Consider the following 15,706-nt stretch of genomic DNA (forward strand, 5'->3'; position numbering starts at 1 on the left):
AACTTTTTATATGTTTGTTATTTAAATTAGGAGGAAAAGTAAAAGTAATATAGGAAGCCAAATTATTTTCTTTTACTACAAAGATTCAAAAGCTATACATAGGCATAAATTGAGATAATGAAGTAATATGTCCCCATTTACCCATATCCCAGCCTTTTTTTTTTTAGAGAGAGAGACAGGGTCTCACAGCTGTGTCACCCAGCCTAGAGTTCAATAGTGCAATCGGGGCTCATTGCAGTCTCAACCTCCTGGGCTCAAGCAATCCTCCCACCTCAGCCTCCCAATAGATGGGATCAAAGGCATACGTTATCATGCCTGGCTACTTTTTTTTTTTTTTAATTTCTTGTGGAGACAGCATCTTGCTGTGCTGCCCAGGCTGACCAGGGCCAATCTTATCAAATCTTAAATATCAGTAAGGCACAAACTATGCCACTTGACGGTTATGTCATCCTTAATTTGGCCACCCATTTTGACTCCATTTATATACTGTCTAGAAACACAGATTAAAAAACACACACATCATCTCAGCAGGTCTCTGGTAAGCCACAGCTATTGCAGACGTATATATCCAAGTGTCTCTAACAAAGCAACTGTGTGCTGGCTACAGGCACCTTTTACCTTCTGGGCCCTCGTATAACTTCAGCTCTAGTCCTTGTACTGACACCATTGGCAGGGAAGGCTGATGAAGCAGAGGTAGACAGGACTTCAAGTATGAACATCACATGGCCCAGGATTCAGACTGTGCTCCTTCCATTCCATAGGCACCTGATCCTAAGTGTTAACCGATCCCAGATCTCTCCCCGTTTCTTGCTGCATGTTTTGAATTGATGTAATAAACAACGTGATTCAAGCATCTTAACTCAGCCTATGAGCCTCTCTATTCTGTGACTGCTGGAATAGCCTGCTTGGCCATGTTCTTGGAAGATACCACCGCACCAAGGTAATTTCCCACACAACATTCCACCCCCTGCTTTCCCCTCTGGTCTTATCTAGGGCCATTCGCCAACTCAGGTGAATGCAGACTCCAAATGTACTGAGCTGTGTGCAGTGGCCAGGTGCAAATGCTTTCTGTACATCTGTACATGCTGTTCTACCTGGGAAGTCCTTTCCTCCTTTCACCTGATTCCTATTTTCACCTTAAACCTCAGACATCACCTGCCCTGGAAAGTCCTTCCTGACCTCACCCAATCTAGGTAGGTCCCCTGATAATCCCTATCCATGCCTTCTATCGTACTTAACATGGTGACCTTTAATTGTTCATTTACTTAGCTCCCTGCTCCCTTACAAACAGGGAATGTCATCTCTGAATGAATCTTTCCTCTCCATGTGACTCATGCCTCCAGCCCTACCTAGCACACAATCTGGCATGTAACAGGCAATCAATAAACCTTCAATGAATGCCTTGATCGAGCACAAGGAACGTAAGCAAATTTCCTGTGGAAAAAAAGAATTGTATTAAGTTCTTTGGGTCAACAATTCTTACTAAATGTGATTGCTAATGTAAGTGCAGAAAATACGGAAAACTGAGCTGAATCTGCCATCGCTTCTTGGTATTACTGCATCAAGCAAAGTAAGTGAAACATAGATGTTCAATAAATATGTTCATGAATGAATAAGCGAAAATACGAATATGTGAATGCCACATTTTTTAAAACTGAATTTTAAGATCCATTTATCTGTTGTTAGGAAACTATAGAATGACCACAGATCAAAGCCATTTGAAATATCCAAAATTAAAAATGATATTTTAAATATCTTTAAGAGTTGTATAGTCTTAAAGATGTGAAAAAATGTAAGATCCCATCAAATTCAAATGTCTTTCTTACATAATATATTTTTCTATTTAATATCTTAGGACCCTGTAAAATTCAAATGGGGCTGTGAAGTTAGGTGAAACATACATGCACAGGTTCATAAGAGTCCCTCAAAATGCAAAATCCCATCAAGCAATCAACCTGAAGGGGAACTGTTGACTTGGTTAGAAGACAGTGAGCTATGAGATCAATCCCTTTTTAAGTTTTGAATCCTGATTTATAAAATGGAGCTCAGGGTAACAGCCAGAGTGGTCAACATGAATGGCTCTGGACGTCTCTAGCTCCTGGTTGCAAGACCCACTGATGTCTCTGATCACAAGTGAAATTAGCTAACTGGACTGTGGCAATCCTCCTCATTGGGAAGGCATTCTTCTACCCTAGAAAATTAAGAATTAAGTAACCACGGCCGGGCACGGTGGCTCACGCCTGTAATCCCAGCACTTTGGGAGGCCGAAGCGGTCAGATCATGAGGTCAGGAGATCAAGACCATCCTGACCAACATGGTGAAACTCCGTCTCTACTAAAAATACAAAAATTAGCTGGTCGTGGTGGCGTGTGCCTGTAATTCCAGCTACTCGGGAGGCTGAGGCAGGAGAATGGCTTGAACCAGGAAGTCAGAGGTTGCAGTGAGCCAAGATTGAGCCACTGCTCTCCAGCCTGGCAACAGAGAGAGACTCCATCTAAAATAAAAAAAAAAAAAAGGCCGGGCGCGGTGGCTCAAGCCTGTAATCCCAGCACTTTGGGAGGCCGAGACGGGCGGATCACAAGGTCAGGAGATCGAGACCATCCTGGCTAACACGGTGAAACCCCGTCTCTACTAAAAAATACAAAAAACTAGCCGGGTGAGGTGGCGGGCGCCTGTAGTCCCAGCTACTTGGGAGGCTGAGGCAGGAGAATGGCGTGAACCTGGGAGGCGGAACTTGCAGTGAGCTGAGATCCGGCCACTGCACTCCAGCTTGAGTGACAGAGCGAGACTCCGTCTCAAAAAAAAAAAAAAAAAAAAAGAACTAAGTAACTACCATTCGGCAAGGTCTTAATTAAACCTTCCTTGGAAAGTCAGTACTGAGATAGCTGTGGCAGAGATGCTAATTATCTCCCCAAATCTAGCCTTTCTTTCTCCCTTACAGGAACAGAACTCCCGGTTTCTGCTGAATCCATGACTGTCCAGCTAGGGAATGCATTTCTCAGCCTACCCTACACCTCAGTGACCAAGGGAGCTATGTGACTAAGTTCTGGACAATGGAATGGGAGCAGAAGTCACCATGTGCAATTTCTGGATCACAAATGTATTTTTTTAATTTATTAATTTTTTAGAGATGAGGTTTTACTCTAGTACAGTGGCAATCAAAGCTCACAGCAACCTCAAACTTCTGGTCTCAAGTGATCCTCCCACCCCAGCCTCTTAAGTAGCTGGGACCACAGGCAGGAGCCACCACGCCCAGATAGATTGCAGTTTTAAAGAGGAAACTGGTTGTCTTCCAACCTGCTCTCTTCCCCCATTCTGAAGGCTAGAATGTGGATGAAGCTGACGGTGGTGGAATACCAGGGGAGCCAGACTCTAGCAAGAGAGAACCACTACCTAGGATAGAGGAGGGAAGATGGCAGAAAGAACCAAGGAAGAAGATGAGGAATAAAATGGGTCCCTGGATGGACTTCCAAAGCAAAACCACTGCCCAGAGAGAGAAATTTAACTTCTAGCTTGTTTGAGCCCCTGTAGCTCTGGGTCCCATTGTTATACAGCTTAGCCTGTATCCTATATAATATATAATATAGTTCCTTAAGATGCTGTACATCTTTTAGCCCCATAAAGACATATAATTAACAATTTAGGAAATTAAAAGCACAGCAGTCATATTTTATGTTAAAAAGGAACCCGTACATATTTAACATTTTATGTAATTGCAATATTTTGGAAAGTCTGGCCTTGGCTTTAATTGAAATCTTGCTAAATTTATATATATTAGGATATATAAGACAACTTCAAGCTTACCGTATTTGTAAATTTAGTACAGTCATACACCACATAATGTCTCGCCCAACGATGGACCACATATATGATGGCTATCCCATAAGATTACAACGAAGGTAAAAAAATTCCTATGGTCTAATGACATTGTACTACAGCACAGTACTCACGTATTTCTGGTGATGCTGGTGTACACAAACCTAGTGGGCTGCTGGTCATATAAAAGTATAGCATAGACAAGGCCGGGGCACGGTGGCTCATGCCTGTAATCCCAGCACTTTGGGAGGCCGAGGCAAGTAGATCCCTTGAGGTCAAGAGATCGAGACCATCCTAACCAACCTGGTGAAACCCCGCCTAATACAAAAATTAGCTGGGTATGGTGGTGTGCGCCTGCAGTCCCAGCTACTAGGAAGGCTGAGGCAGGAGAATTGCTTGAACCCAGGAGGCAGAGGTTGCAGTGAGCTGAGATCACACCACTGCACTCCAGCCTGGCACCAAAGCTAGATTCTGTCTCTAAAATAAAATAAAATAAAATGTATGGCACAGACAATTACATACAGCACACAGTACCTGATAATAAACAACTGTTACTGGTTTATGTGTTTGCTACGTTTTCTATTATTTTAGAGTGGACTCCTTCTACTTAGTAAAAAAAAAAAAAAAAAAAAAAAAATGGCTGGGTATGGTGGCTCATGCCTGTAATCCCAGTACTTTGGGAGGCCGAGGCAGGTGGATCACTTGAGGTCAGGGGTTTGAGACCAGTCTGGCCAACATGTGAAACCTCATCTCTGCTAAAAATACAAAAAGTAGCCAGGTGCGGTGGCAGGCACCTGTAATCCCAGCTACTTGGGAGGCTGAGGCAGAATTGCTGGAACCTGGGGGCCAGAGGTTGCAGGGAGCCAAGATCACACTTGAACTCTAGCCTGGACAACAGAGTGAGATTCTGTCTCAAAAAAAACAACAACAAAACAGTAACAGCCTGAGGCAGGTCCTTCAGGAACTACTGGGGGGAAGGCATTGTTATCACAGGAGTTCACCATTCCATGCATGTTACTGCCCATGAAGACCTTCTAGGAGGATACATGTGCAGTTAAAGTCAGTGATACTGACGATCCTGATCCTGGGTAGCCTAGGCTAATGTGTGTGTTTGTGTGTTCGTTTTTAACAAAAAAAGTTTACAGAGTAAGAAACAGGCTGGGCGTGGTGACTCACGTCTATAATCCCAGTGCTTGGGGGATGCTGAGGTGGGAGGACTGCTTGAAGCCAGGAGTTGGAGATCAGCCTAGGAAACACAGCAATTTGTATGTTCACAAATTTGTAGAGATATATAAAAACAAAATTTTAAAAACCAAATTTTTTAAAAAATATAAAATCTTAGAAAAACGCTTTTAGAATAAGGATATAAAAATTTTTACAGCTGTACAATGTGTTTGTGTTTTAAGCTGTGTTATTACAAAAGAATCAAAAATTTTATACAATCAAGTTTATAAAGTAAAAATGTGATAGTAAGCTAAGATTAATTTATTACCAAAGAAGGAGGCTGTTATAAATTCAGTGTAGCCCAAGTGCACAGTGTTTTTTAAGTCTAAAGTAGTGACTGTTGTGTCCCACACTTTCACGTTCACACGCTACTCACAAACGGACTCCCTGAGCCATTTTCAGTCCTGTAAGCTCCATTCATGGCAAGTGCCCTAGACAGGTGTACTGTTATTTGTTATACTGTATCTTTACTGTGCCTTTTCTGTGTTTAGATACACAAATACTTACCACTGTGTTACAGCTGCGTACAGTATCCAGTGCAGTAACATGCTGTACAGGTTTACAGCTTAGGAGCAATAGGCTACCCCGTAAATCCCAGGTGTGAAGTGGGCTACAGCATCTAGATTTGTGTAAGCACACTCTATGATGTTTGCATGATGAAATCACCTGAGGATGCATTTCTCACAATGTGTATCTGTCGTGAAGCAACACATAACTATAATGTATAAGAGTTACGTAAGTGTTCAAAAACGTGGTGTCTGTTAATCCAGACAACTTAAAAATCTAAAAAGAAACTGGGAGGAGGGGAGGGACCCATGAGGAAGGAGTAGGAGCAAGTAGATGGACCCAGGGGGTGGGGAGGCACTTGTAGTTCTAGCAGTGAGTTCATGGGCATTTATTATATTACTTCAAATCCACAGGTGAATGAGAGCCATGCATAAACCAACGATGAGAGTACATTTGGAACAAGGAGTATGGTTAACCCAATTCTATGCACCTAGAGTCCTAAAATGAAATGAAATCTTTTAAGACATTTGAGTTTGTAGGCTAGGCGCAGTGGCTCACACCTGTAATACCAGCACTTTGGGAGGCTGAGGCGAGCGGATCACGAGGTCAGGAGATGGAGACTATCCTGGCTAACAAGGTGAAAATCCGTCTCTACTAAACATACAAAAAAAATTAGCTGGGCATGGTGGTGGGCACCTGTAGTCCCAGCTACTCAGGAGGCTGAGGCAAGAGAATGGCATGAACCCGGGAGGCAGGGCTTGTAGTGAGCTGAGATCGTGCCACTGCACTCTAGCCTGGGCAACAGAGCAAGACTCCCTCTCATAAATAAATAAACAAATAAATGTCCAAGGAGCTGGGAGTGGTGGCTCAAGGCTGTAATCCCAGCACTGGGAGGCCAAGGTGGGTGGATTACCTGAGGTCAGGAGTTCAAGACCACCCTGGCCAACATGGTAAAACCCCGTCTCTACTAAAAATATAAAAAATTAGCCAGGCGTGGTGGTAGGTGCCTGTAATTCCAGCTACTTGGGAAGCTGAGGCAGGAGAATCACTTGAACCCAGGAAGCAGAGGTTGCAGTAAGCCAAGATTGCACCACTGCAGTCCAGCCTGGGCAACAGAGCCAGACTTCGTCTCAAAAAAAAGGCCAAGGAATTGGTTACTGATAAAATCTGGAAGTTTGTGCCCTCTGAACCTCATGCTGAAATGTAATCCCCAGTGGTTGAGGTGGGGCCTAGTGGGAGGTGCTTGCGTCACGGGAGCAGATTCCTCATGAATAGTGTGGTGCTGTCCTCCCCACAGTGAGTGAGTTCTCACAAGACCTGATTGTTTAAAAGTGTGTGGCACCTCCCCCAGCTCAGTTCACTCTCACCACCTTCCCCAGCTCAGTTCACTCTCATTCCCATTCTCGCCATGTGATACACCTGCACCTCTGTCGCTTTCTGCCGTGACTATAAGTTCCTCAAGGCCCTCACCAGAAGCACATGCTGGCACCACACTTCCTGTATGGCTTGCAGATCCCTCTTCTTTATAAATTATCCAGCTCCAGGTACTTCTTTATAGCAATGCAAGAACCGTCTAATGCAGTTACCACATGACAAGGACTCTTCGTAGTTCAAAAAGAAAAGCCAGATATCAGCAATTTCATATGATTTGACCTACTTGATTATTTAATTTATATTTTCAATAAATTGAAAATCATTTTTAAAATAAAAATGAAGTTTATGAATCATCTTTTCTGCATATGAAAATTAGCCCTGAGTTGGCCAGACATGGTGGCTCACACCTGTAATCCCAGTATTTTGGGAGGCCGAGGTGGGCGGATCATGAGGTCAGGAAATCAAGACCATCCTGACTAACATAGTGAAATCCCATCTCTACTAAAAATATAAACAATTAGCCAGGCGTGGTGGCGGGCGCCTGTAGTCCCAGCTACTCAGGAGGCTGAGGCAGGAGAATGGCGTGAACCTGGAAGGCAGAGTTTACAGTGAGCTGATATCACGCCTCTGCACTTCAGTCTGGGTGACTGAGCAAGACTTCGTCTCAAAAAAAAAAAAAAAAAGAAAGAAAATTAGCCCCAAGTTCACCAAAACCGTCACATCAACAGCTGGTCTCCTTCTACCAAACATACGAGACACAAGTACTGTTTGATTGGACCTAGATTCATAAAAGCTTTATTTATTTCAGAATCTCAATGATCTAGATCTCTTTAAAACCATTCATTCGTTCCTCTAGTTACTAGAAAGGGCAGAGGCATTGGTTAAAATCTTATCTCTCACTTAGCAACTGGTTAAAATCTTGTCTAGGCCAGTAATCCTAGCACTTTGGGAAGCCGAGGAAGGCAGATTGCCTGAGCTCAGGAGTTCGAGACCTGCCTGCGCAACACGGTGAAACCCGGTCTCTGCTAAAACACAATTAGCCGGGCGTGGCAGCATGTGCCTATAGTCCCAGCTACTTGGGAGGGTGAGGCAGGAGAATTGCTTGAATCCGGGAGGTGGAAGTTGCAGTGAGCTGAGAGTGCACCACTGCACTCCAGCCTGGGCGACACAGCAAGACTCCGTCTCCAAAAAAAAAAAAAAGAAAGAAAAGAAAGAAAACCTTGTCTATCACTTAGCAATGATATTCCTATCACTTTAGGAATGTCATTTAATCTTATAACCTAAGTTTTCTTATCTTCAAAATGGCAATAATAATAATAAAACTTTGTAAAGCCGTAAGTATTAGTGATGGCAGCAGCAGGCAGTCTGGAGCAGGGCAGGCATGGCCAGGAATACGCGCTCTGTGGAACCAAGTGAAGCTTGGAGCAGGCAGGAGCCCTTCCCGGTTCTGAGTTGGTGGGGCGGGAGCCCAGTGCTCCTGGGCATAGCTGCAGCCTCCCAGCCGCAGCTGCGGACCTGGGCATCCCTGTGCTCTCAGGGGCCCCAGAAGCCCCTCTTCCCCACAGGCTTTTAAGTGCCTGATTCCGCTGCCTGGCCTCTCCCTGCTCCCTGTGCCCGCTCTGATTCTGGAGCAAAACTGAAGCTGAGCCTGGGCGCTATCCCAACCCGGCCAGGTGAGTGCCGCTCAGGATGGCGCTGACACACCAGCCCCCTGCCACCTCAGCCCCCTCTAGACTTTGGGAGCCACTCTGGACTAATCCTCTTGACTACGAGGATGGGAGGGAGGCCGAGGAGGAGCTGAGGACGGCTGGTTGCAGGCCTGCAGGCACCCCTCAGCACAAACAGCCTGGGCGCCTTGGACGACATGACTGACAGCAGAAGGCAGACAGGCTGATAGGTAGAAAGGGTCGGGTCCCTGGCGATGCCCCACCTTCAAGCCAAGACCAGCCCAAAACCTTGGGGACCTGGCTGTTAGTTCCGGGTGAAGCCTGTGGCCCAGAGTGAGAAGGGATGGTGCTTTTTCTGGCCCGCCCATGGCTGCCCATGGACCAATGAGCACGCACTTCCTCCCTTCTGAGCCCATGAAAACCTCAGACCCAACCAGATTCACACAGACACTGGGACTACCAGCTGCAGAAAGGAGATACCCATTTCAGGTCTTCTGAGAGCTGTTCTGCCACTCAATGAAGCTCCTCTCTGCCTTGCTCACCTTCCAGTTGCTCACCCTCCACGTACCTCATTCTTCCTGGATGCAGGACAATAACTCAGGACCCACCAAATGGCAGTACTAAAAGCTGTAAGACAAACCAGGGCTGAAACATGTCCCCGTGCTGACTACATTGCAGGCAACAAGGAGAGAAGAACTGTGACCCTTCGAGAAGCCAAGATCTAGGGGCTCCCCAATCCAAGGCTGTAAACACCCTGTTTGGGGCTCTGCGGTTCCCAGCATCTCCATGCTTCCAGGTGCCACCATGTTCCCCTTGTCCAGACGCGGGTGCCCTCAGTGAAAGCCTCATTCAGTACACCTGGTCCAGCCCCAGTCTTGCATGGAGCCCCCCACCCCCAGACCCTGCACTTGCTCACCCACACACGCCTTGCCACTCTGCACCTGGCTTGCCCCTGACAGGTGTGCGATCTGAGCTGGTAGAATGAGCTGAGAGCAGCCTACCAGGCCAAGTGGGTGGAATAAGCCCAGTGGGCACAAGCAATACTCAGGCAGAAGGCGCCGCTAGCCACAGAGGTTTCTGTCTGGTGAAGCAACACCCCAAGGATCCCGTGACATCGGGGTAATGTTTATAAAATACCTAGCAAGGGCTCAATAAATGGCTTATTACCACCATAAGTGTCTACAGGGCTAAAAGAAACATTACAAACCTCCAGGAGAGAGCGTACTGTCTTAACACACTGCACTGCTCCAGGCCCGTCTGCCTGATGCTCTGCCCGCTCCGGGGCCCCCACCAGAAAGTCTCTCGCTATCCTATACTATCTGCACCTGCCTCCAGTTATTTTGGTTCACCCTGAATCCCAGTCAATTATTTCTTGTTTACTTCCCCCTTTGTCCTCTTCTCTCATCTCAATACAGCATCTTACAGATAATCTTCATGAAATGGGAATCCAGTAAACATGGCTAGCATCAGCAAAATCCCCACTGGATTATCTACATGGCAGGGAACAATGGCGGGTGAGGACCCACAAGTCAGGGGAAGGAAGCTGCAAGGGTGGGTTGGAGTCAGACCTCCATGAGCCTCAGGACACGGACTGCACCTAGAGGGATGACATCCACCAAAAGCTTATGCAACAGTGTCCCAACTGGATGTGGGTCCAGAACGACTAACTGGCCATCAAGAGGAATGCCCAAGGAAGGGACATGGGACAGGCTATTTTCACAGCTCACACAAAAGACAGTGCACATGAGGATGCAAAGAGGAGCAGTGGAGATGAAGGAGCAGAGCCGACAATTTAGGAAGTGCTGTTGGAATTAGTAACTTCACAGAAGTGAGGAGGAGGTGCGAGGAAAAGCAGCCTGGTGTGTTAATTTGAGATTTTCTCTTTTTTAAGCAGAAAAATACAAACACAACTCATTTTGGACATGTGGCTGAGGCTGAAGTATTTTCAGAATACTCAGGGAAAGACGTTTAGGACGTAGGTGGTGATATACCCCAGCCACTCAGGTTGATTTAGGAAACAAGATGTTGTAGGAATGGATGAGATGACCTGAGAGAGAGTGCTGCTGAATAAAAATATAACATGAGCCACAAATATAAGCCACACACACGGTTTTAACTTTCCTAGCAGTGACCAGACATGGAGGCTAACATCTTTAATCCAAGTATTTTGGGAGGCCACGGAGGCAGGATCCCTTGAGCTCTAAGTTTGAGGCTACAGTGAGCTGTGATGGCCACTGTACTCTAGCCTAGGTGACACAGTAAGACCCTGTCTGAAAAATAATAAGAACAATAAAATTTTCTAGCAGCCACATTAAAAACATAAAAAGAAACAGGTGAAAATAATTTTACTAACATAGTTAACCCAAAATATCCAAAGAGAAAGGGGGTCACAAAGGCTAGGAAAGAGCACTCATAAAAACACAAATTTGAGGCCGGACGTGGTGGCTCATGTCTGTAATCCCAGCACTTTGGGAGGCCGAGGTAGGTGGATCACTTGAGGTCAGGAGTTCAAGACCAGCCTAGCCAACATGGCAAAACCCCGTCTCTACTAAAAATACAAAAATTAGCCCGGTGTGGTGGCGCACACCTGTAGTTCTAGCTACGCCGGGGGCTGAGGCATAAGAATCACTTGAACCCAGGAGGTGGAGGTCCCAGTGAGCCGAGATCACACCACTGCACTCCAGCCTGGGTGACAGCAAGACTCTGTCTCAGAAAAAATAAAAAACAAAAAATAAAAGCAAATTTGGTTTTGACTAAGACACATCAGTTCCTTATGGGACACAAGTAAACATGGTACTCACAGTTCCTGAGGAAGAGGATGATCTCTGTAAATTCTCACTTTGTACCCAAATGCTCTCCGTCACAAATGCTATGTGTTCTGCTTCAAGTATAAAAGGAGACACAAGAAATAGAGCCCACTTGTTCAAGTCTTCAATGGACTGTAGAGAGGGAAAGAAACATAACGAGATTGTCACTTCACACCACAACTGCCATAAATGTCAACCCCCTCTGAAACACACCCTCCCCTATAATTCCAGGTAACATCTAAATAAGCTTATCTGATGCTCCTCTGTAGGCCACAGGAACCCTGTGTTTCTTGTTTAGCTGTGACTATTTAAGCACCTGCAAAAGCCCATCTATGACTCAGGACAGCTTTAACATCTCTAGACAATTGTTCTCAAGCAATGAATTCTGAAACGGGGCTTATCCCCACCATTCCTCACTGCTTAGCACATAATAGCTAACTGGGAAGTACATTTAAAGATGAGGAGGCTGGCAAGCACAGTGGCTCACACCTGTAATGCTAGCACTTTGGGAGGCTAAGGTGGGCGGATCGCTTGAGCCCAGGAGTTCAAGACCAGCCTGGCCAACATGGTGAAACCTTATCTCTACAAAAACATACCAAAAAAATGAGTTGGGCATGGGGGCCTGTAGTCCCAGCTACTCAGGAAGCTGAGGTGGGAGGATCACTTGAGCCTGGGAGCCCAAGGTTGCAGTGAGCTGAGATCATGCCACTACACTCCAGCCTTGGGTGACAGAGTGAGACCCTATCTCAAAAAAAAAAAAAAGATCAGGAGGCCTAGAGGTACGTACCCACCAACAAAAGCTCCTTACTCACAGAAGCCCAAAGGGCTATTCCTTCATTCCCTACAGCCATCACAGCACGGGCATAAGGCAGTTTTTCTTTACGCCTTCCTTATAGTGAAATCAACCCTGCTCCTCTCCCTGAGATCTGGGAAGTGTGCAAGTCTCTGGATGCTCACACAGCAGTCAAATCCAGGGAGAAAAGCTATTTCAGGGAAAGGCATTTACCATATGCAGAGATGCAATCAGACATACTTTAATGGAATGTAAACTCCAGTCAGGAGTGATTGTAGTTTTTAAAAAAGAAGATTAGAATCAAGATTGGTTAGCAAATCAGATATACCCAGTTATCTCTTGTTTTCTTTCCTGAAATCTCTCTAAGAAAAACAGCAAATTGATTTTAAAAGGCTTTGACATACAGGGCATAGCCAGAGGAGAAAAAGATGAAATCTAAGCTGGGCACGCAAGGGGCTTTCACCATTCACCCAGAACAAAGGTAACTAAGCAGGCTCCACTGTGCTGCATATCAGTTCAAATCTGCTTGATAAAAAGCTGTTGAACTAAATGAATGAAAATTTAGGGAAGAATTTGCCCCTCCCTCAGTAAACATAATTATCAATATAGTGGTTAAAAAGTATGTCCACTTAGGCCGGGCGCAGTGGCTCAAGTCTATAATCCCAGAACCTTGAAAGGCTGAGGCACCTGAGGTTGGGAATTGGAGACCAACCAACATGAAGAAACCCCATCTCTACTAAAAATACAAAATTAGCCAGGCATGGTGGTGCATGCCTGTAATCCCAGCTACTCGGTAGGCTGAGGCAGGAGAATCACTTCAACCCGGGAGGCAGAGGTGCGGTGAGCCGAGATCGCGCCATTGCACACTAACCTGGGCAACAAGAGCAAAACTCCATCTCAAAAAAAAAAACCATGTTCACTTTATCCAAGCATAGAATATGTATATTAAACATATATTAAACAGTCAAAAAGCTTGACATTGCCAATTTGTATAAACTATCTTTGGTTAAACCTACCAATTGATTGTAGCGCATTCCATTATAAACATACACATTCAGTATTGATGCATTTGATTTTAAATGTATAACATATGAGAACAGGCCAGGCTTGGTGGCTCACACCTGTAATCCCAGCACTTTGGGAGGCCAAGGTGGGCAGATCACCTGAGGTCAGGAGTTCAAAACCAGCCTGGCCATCACTTTGGTGAAACCCTGTCTCTACTAAAAATACAAAAATTAGCCAGGCATGGTGGCTCATGCCTGTAATCCCAGCTGCTCAGGATGCCAAAAGAGGAGAATCACTTGAACTTGGGAGGTGGAGATTGCTGTGAGCCGAGATCGCACCACTGCACTCCAGCCTGAGACAGAATGAGATCCATCTCAATATATGGGCATGAGAGTCAGGTGTGTCCTTATTTCAGCCCAAGTAGACTGAGGTATCCATCAAAGTAGACCCAAGTAGACTGAGGTATCCACCAAATCATCCACCTGATCATATTTTAAATCTCAAAATAACAGCAGCCAACCACAAATAAATGGTCAAGCTTTCCACCTGCAGACCTTAAACATCACAGCTTAAACCCAACAACCATTAAATTTACTATTTCAGGTCAAGCTGCTTTGCTAAACAGGCTAATTTCCTAATAGGAAAAAGATACGAACTACAATAGGAACTGTGATTTAAAGGCGACAGGGACGCAGAGCATGGCAGTCCCATCTAGTCCAGAAAACCAGGAAATGACGCAGCGATATCTAACCAAATCTGTAGGCAAAGCTTACTGTGCAGAGTGAGAAAGCAGAGTTGCAGAATCCCTGAAAGCACCAGCCACTCCTACTCCAGCGTGCACAGGTAGGCAAGGGCTGAAAACCACTAGCTATGGTTAGCGTTGTTAACAGAAGACCAGCAGAGACATGAAAATGTTCAAAACCAAAACTGTCCAAGAAAATCAGACATTCCCATCTCAACGTTTTTATGTGTCCAAAATTTCTATTCTGACCTAAATCCTAAAAGTAATTGATCCCATTTGGAAACTGCTACAAAAAGCTCACCCCTCAATTTTTTCCCATTTTACTGAGTCATCTTTCTCAATCAGGTTAATTCTCACCGCTCCAAGCCATACATTGTATGTAATGAATGAACGTCTTCCCCTTTTGTCTGGGTAGTGTCAGTTATGCGGAGGTGGTACTAGTTATGTGCATAACTAGTACCTTGAGAGACCTGAGAAAACAGTCATTCATATTCAGTGTGTCCTAATACATACATAGTACTAACAAAAAAGAATATTTTGTATTTGCTAGTGGCACAATTTCATCCCGGATCTAAGCATAGCCTCCAGGCAATGTTCAAACCTTAGATAAGATTCAATTTCCCACAGGGGTTTTATGGTGTGACATATGCAGAAAACATCATTTTAAGGCTAAAAGTGAGGCAATATTCCAGAAAGCAGAGGAAAGGGACAAGAAACTGATTAAAAGCAAAACATGTTTAAATACTGAGAACAATGCTCCCGATGTCCATGAAATTTTGTGCAATACTGCACTGTGAAACCAAGCCCATTTCCAAAAACAGCTGAATGGAAAGATCTATTGTTCCCTTTACAGCAAGGCAGCAGACTTTTTACAGAGATTAATTGACTGGCCCAAGTCACAATGTAGGTGACAGAGTGGGCAGAACACGTAACCACCATCCTAAGTATTGGGTCAAAACAAACAAAGGCTGAGTGTCAACTGAAACTTAAAGGCCACAAAGATCATCACTCGGGTGCCCAAGTTGGTAAATAACGCAACTGACAGAAGACGGAGAGGGGAAAGTGCAGTTTTTTACATTTTGGAGACATCTGACAAAAAGCTGATGACACGTGGGAGTTTTTTGTTTGGGATCTTTTTTTTTTCTTAAGACAGGGTCTTGCTTTGTCACCCAGACTGGAGTGCAATGCCTCAATCATAGCTCACTGTGGCTTCAACCTCCGGGACTCAAGTGAACCTCCCGGGCTCAAGTGACACTCCCGCCTCACCCTCCCTAGTAGCTGGGACTACAGGTGCCTGCCACCACACCGACTTAAGTTTGTTTGTTTTTTTTTTTTTTTTGTAGAGAGGGTTCTAGCTATGTTGCCCAGGCTGGTCTCCATCTCCTGGGCTCAAAGCTATCCTCCCTCCTGGGCCTCCCAAAATGCAGGGATTACAGGCATAAGCCACCGCTCCCGACCGGCCACAGCTGTCTTTCCTGGTTCACAGTCACCCAAACGCCGGCTCCAAGGGTGGGAAAGGAGGTCAGGGGCGACCCCAGGTGGGCGCTGCTGGCGTCCGGCTGCCAATCCACAGCTCACGTCCTCACAGGTGCGCGCCTAGAGTCACGCGTCCACGCACCGCCCCGCTGACCGGGAAGAGGCGACAGGGTCCGTGGTCCGAGTCCCGCACCTCCGGCCTCTCTCTGGGCCCCGGGGCACCCACCCCTCCCGCGGCGCACAGGCGGCAATAAGGACGCCACCCCGGGGCTCCTGAACTCCCGGGCTCCCGGCA

At 45.7% G+C, this 15,706-nt stretch overlaps 1 protein-coding gene across 1 annotated transcript in view; it reads right to left on the reverse strand.

Moving 5' to 3' along the window:
- HLCS (holocarboxylase synthetase (biotin-(proprionyl-CoA-carboxylase (ATP-hydrolysing)) ligase)) overlaps positions 1 to 11,526 on the reverse strand; it is a 222,047-nt gene extending 210,521 nt beyond the window's left edge. The window contains exon 1 of the mRNA XM_011953994.1: positions 11,390 to 11,526. The gene's annotated coding sequence lies outside the window, so the exon portion shown is untranslated. The remainder of the gene's footprint in view (positions 1 to 11,389) is intronic.
- Between the last annotated feature and the right edge of the window lie 4,180 nt (positions 11,527 to 15,706).

This window comes from Colobus angolensis, unplaced genomic scaffold (genome assembly GCF_000951035.1).
Source record: "Colobus angolensis palliatus isolate OR3802 unplaced genomic scaffold, Cang.pa_1.0 Scaffold38, whole genome shotgun sequence".
In the NCBI taxonomy this organism is placed as follows: domain Eukaryota; kingdom Metazoa; phylum Chordata; class Mammalia; order Primates; family Cercopithecidae; genus Colobus; species Colobus angolensis.